Source organism: Nothobranchius furzeri, chromosome 6 (assembly GCF_043380555.1).
Source record: "Nothobranchius furzeri strain GRZ-AD chromosome 6, NfurGRZ-RIMD1, whole genome shotgun sequence".
NCBI lineage: Eukaryota > Metazoa > Chordata > Actinopteri > Cyprinodontiformes > Nothobranchiidae > Nothobranchius > Nothobranchius furzeri.
The window spans coordinates 8,671,616-8,676,510 of NC_091746.1; positions in this window are offsets into that span (position 1 = coordinate 8,671,616).

Here is a 4,895-nt window from a genome sequence, read left to right on the forward strand (position 1 = left end):
CCCATCAGAGGGGTCGTCTTCACCAGCCTTCAACTGGTTTCCTGTCGCATGGGGCTTCGGTCGTGGTTCGAGATGGGTCGAGGTCTGCGCTGGACTTCGCCTGGACTACGCCTGGGGAATACATCACCTGCCCAGCTCCGTGTGGTACACGAGCTGCTTATCCTTTGCATACCTTTGCATTATTGCTGATGAAAATTAACTGCTATTGAAATAGCTCTGCTTTCAAGATTCCCTAAGTGGATTACTTTACAATGATTGCAACAGTTTTGGCCTTAATCATCTGATCAGGATAGACTCCCTTCTACACGAGACCTGTGGTGACGCTTCATCGTTCCTGCCTTCATCTGGGATGTCTACCTTCACGAGTACATCACGTTATTGTGGTTGTGACGTCAGGTGGCCTCTGCTTGACCTCCATGTCGTCACAAAAGGGGGGAATGTAACGTGAGGAAATATGAGTTTTCTGTCACAATGGTGGTGTTGGACTCAGCTGGGTCATAGCTGGGTCGCTGAGAACTTTCACCCACAGATTAAGACCTGAACGCCAGCGAGTCTGGGAGGAAACCATAACATCTGCCACCTGCAGTCTACCAGAAGATGTGTTTACATGAGTTGTACCCAGACCAAGTCAAAACATAAAGTTTAAACTTCTTTTTCTTGATTTTAATGTTAAAATAACCATTATCATTTTGCTCATTATAAATGTGTTTAATCAAATGAATGACTAGTATGCTTTGGGGTAATTATAATGGATTAATGAATCCACACTTAAGTAGATAATGTTGAATGTGTGGTACTGACCTTCACACTCAAGCACAAACATTCACACACATCCACACACACCTGCTCACAGTAAACTCCAGACACATTTGATGACGCACGTTTGCTTTGAGAAGAGAAAGGTTTTTGGTAAGTTTTCAGTCTTTTGATAGCAGTTCGTGTTGGACAACGAGAGAGAACAGACCTGAAAACCAAAGGGGGGGCAGAGCCTGTTGGCTCGTTCTTCCCCCCTTTCACGCTGTTTCTGCCAAGCCAGGCAGAATAGCTGAATCGCGACTTCTAGCGAAGACTCATTACCGAGTCTTTTGATTTCTGAGTGAATTAACTTAAGAAAGCGCATCGATAAAACGCTCTACCATCCACGTGTACCGAGGGCAACTCTGGACCGGTTCCGTTCGACACCTATGTCTCCTGTCAGCCGCCGGTGTCATCTGGATGAACCACAACATCCTCCACGGCCCGGATCCGAAAGAGGGTCCACAAGAGTTCGGTGAGACAGAGCACGGTTTTAGCGTTTGATGCAGTTCTCTGATAAGACCTAAGTTTATCCAAACCATCACTTCACTCAGACACATGTTTCTTCTTGAAGCAAAATCAGACTCACACACGCATTCATGTCACAACATTCTCAATCTTCATAAATTCACCAGAAGGTCTATTTGAGCAAGAACAGCATATAAACTGTTAAAAGATTGTCCCACAAAGTTGCCAATGTGATTGTTATTTCCTGTTTGTCAATTTTCAAAATCATTAGTTTAATTTGAAGAATTAAAACTTTTAATCCTTCAAACTTGTTTCCTCATTGAACTGAAACACAGACACTCAGATATTATCGGCAGTTTATGGATGAAAACAACCTTTGAGTCTTCTGAACAATATAAAATTTGGTTATTGATTTATTAAAATTAATATTCCGAATTAATACGTAGCATGGTTTCTCTTTCATAAAAGAGCATAAATCCATAACGCTACATCATTCTGGGTCCATTTGTGTGAAAACAAGGTCCAATCAGGCTGAAACGTTACAAGAAGGTAGAATCTATTGAGTTGTAAGTGATCTGAACGTTTCATGATGATCGCACAATCCTATAGGGGGTCAAACCATGTCCCAAAGGTCACCGGAGTGGTGTCAATTTAAAGAAGTAGTCCAGTTACACATTTGTGGGCTTATAACTTGGCTTCTGAATGTCCTAGAGAGATCAGGTTTGTTTTAGTGTACTCCAATCAACAGCCCCTACAACCACAAAAAGGAATGGAGTCATTAGCACCTATGGTTTTTAAATGGCACCCAGAATTATGTTGCACGAAGCACAATTTCACATCATTCTGGGTCCATTTGTGTGAAAACAAGGTCCAGTCAGGCTGAAACGTTACAGGAAGGTAGAATCTATTGAGTTGTAAGTGATCTGAACGTTTCATGATGATAGCACTTTCCTAAGGGGGTCAAACCATGTCCCAAACGTCACCGAATCTGGTGTCAATTTAAAGAAGATGTCCAGTTACACATTTGTGGGCTTATAACTTGGCTTCTGAATGTCCTAGAGAGATCAGGTTTGTTTTAGTGTACTCCAATCAACAGCCCCTACAACCACAAAAAGGAATGGAGTCATTAGCACTTATGGTTTGTAAATGGCACCCAGAATTATGTTGCACAAAGCACTATTTCACATCATTCTGGGTCCATTTGTGTGAAAACAAGGTCCAATCAGGCTGAAACGTTACAAGAAGGTAGAATCTATTGAGTTGTAAGTGATCTGAACGTTTCATGATGATCGCACATTCCTATAGGGGGTCAAACCATGTCCCAAAGGACACCGGGCCTGGTGTCACTTTAAAGAAGTAGTCCAGTTACACCTTTGTGGGCTTATAAGTTGGCTTCTGAATATCCTAGAGAGGTCAGGTTTGTTTTAGTGTACTCCAATTAACAGCCCCCATTACCACAAAAAGGAATGGAGTCATTAGCACTTATGGTTTTTAAATGGCACCCAGAATTATGTTGCACGAAGCACAATTTCACATCATTCTGGGTTCATTTGTGTGAAAACAAGGTCCAATCAGGCTGAAACGTTACAAGAAGGTAGAATCTATTGAGTTGTAAGTGATCTGAACATTTCATGATGATCGCACATTCCTATAGGGTGTAAAACCATGTCCCAAAGGTCACCAGGCCTGGTGTCACTTTAAAGAAGTAGTCCAGTTACGCATTTGTGGGCTTATAACTTGGCTTCTGAATATCCTACAGAGGTCAGGTTTGTTTTAGAGTACTCCAATTAACAGCCCCCATTACCCCAAAAAGGAATGGAGTCATTAGAACTTATGGTTTTTAAATGGCACCCAGAATTATGTTGCACAAAGCACAATTTCACATCATTCTGGGTTCATTTGTGTGAAAACAAGGTCCAATCAGGCAGAAACGTTACAGAAGGTAGAATCTATTGAGTTGTAAGTGATCTGAACGTTTCATGATGATAGCACTTTCCTAAGGGGGTCAAACCATGTCCCAAAGGTCACCGGATCTGGTGTCAATTTAAAGAAGTAGTCCACTTACACCTTTGTGGGCTTATAACTTGGCTTCTGAATATCCTAGAGAGGTCAGGTTTGTTTTAGAGTACTCCAATTAACAGCCCCCATTACCACAAAAAGGAATGCAGTCATTAGCACTTATGGTTTTTAAATGGCACCCAGAATTATGTTGCACGAAGCACAATTTCACATCATTCTGGGTTCATTTGTGTGAAAACAAGGTCCAATCAGGCTGAAACGTTACAAGAAGGAAGAATCTATTGAGTTGTAAGTGATCTGAACGTTTCATGATGATCGCACATTCATATAGGGGGTCAAACCATGTCCCAAAGGTCACCGGGCCTGGCGTCACTTTAAAGAAGTAGTCCAGTTACACCTTTGTGGGCTTATAACTTGGCCTCTGAATGTACTAGAGTGATCAGGTTTGTTTTAATGTACTCCAGTCAAAAGCCCCTACAACCACAAAAAGGAATGGAGTCATTAGCACTTATGGTTTGTAAATTGCACCCAGAATTATGTTGCACGAAGCACAATTTCACATCATTCTGGGTCCATTTGTGTGAAAACAAGGTCCAGTCAGGCTGAAACGTTACAAGAAGGTAGAATCTATTGAGTTGTAAGTGATCTGAACGTTTCATGATGATCGCACATTCCTATAGGGGGTAAAACCATGTCCCAAAGGTCACCAGGCCTGGTGTCACTTTAAAGAAGTAGTCCAGTTACACATTTGTGGGCTTATAACATGGCTTCTGAATGTCCTAGAGAGATCAGGTTTCTTTTAGTGTACTCCAATCAACAGCCCCTACAACCACAAAAAGGAATGGCGTCATTAGCACTTATGGTTTGTAAATGGCACCCAGAATTATGTTGCACGAAGCACAATTTCACATCATTCTGGGTCCATTTGTGTGAAAACAAGGTCCAATCAGGCTGAAACGTTACAAGAAGGTAGAATCTATTGAGTTGTAAGTGATCTGAACATTTTATGATGATCGCACATTCCTATAGGGGGTAAAACCATGTCCCAAAGGTCACCAGGCCTGGTGTCACTTTAAAGAAGTAGTCCAGTTACACATTTGTGGGCTTATAACTTGGCTTCTGAATGTCCTAGAGAGATCAGGTTTGTTTTAGTGTACTCCAATCAACAGACCCTACAACCACAAAAAGGAATGGAGTCATTAGCACTTATGTTTTTTAAATGGCACCCAGAATTATGTTGCACGAAGCACAATTTCAGATCATTCTGGGTTCATTTGAGTGAAAACAAGGTCCAATCAGGCTGAAACGTTACAAGAAGGTAGAATCTATTGAGTTGTAAGTGATCTGAACGTTTCATGATGATCGCACATTCCTATAGGGGGTCAAACCATGTCCCAAAGGTCACCGGATCTGGTGTCAATTTAAAGAAGTAGTCCAGTTACACATTTGTGGGCTTATAACTTGGCTTCTGAATGTCCTAGAGAGATTAGGTTTCTTTTAGTGTACTCCAATCAACAGCCCCTACAACCACAAAAAGGAATGGAGTCATTAGCACTTAAGGTTTGTAAATGGCACCCAGAATTATGTTGCACGAAGCACAATTTCAGATCATT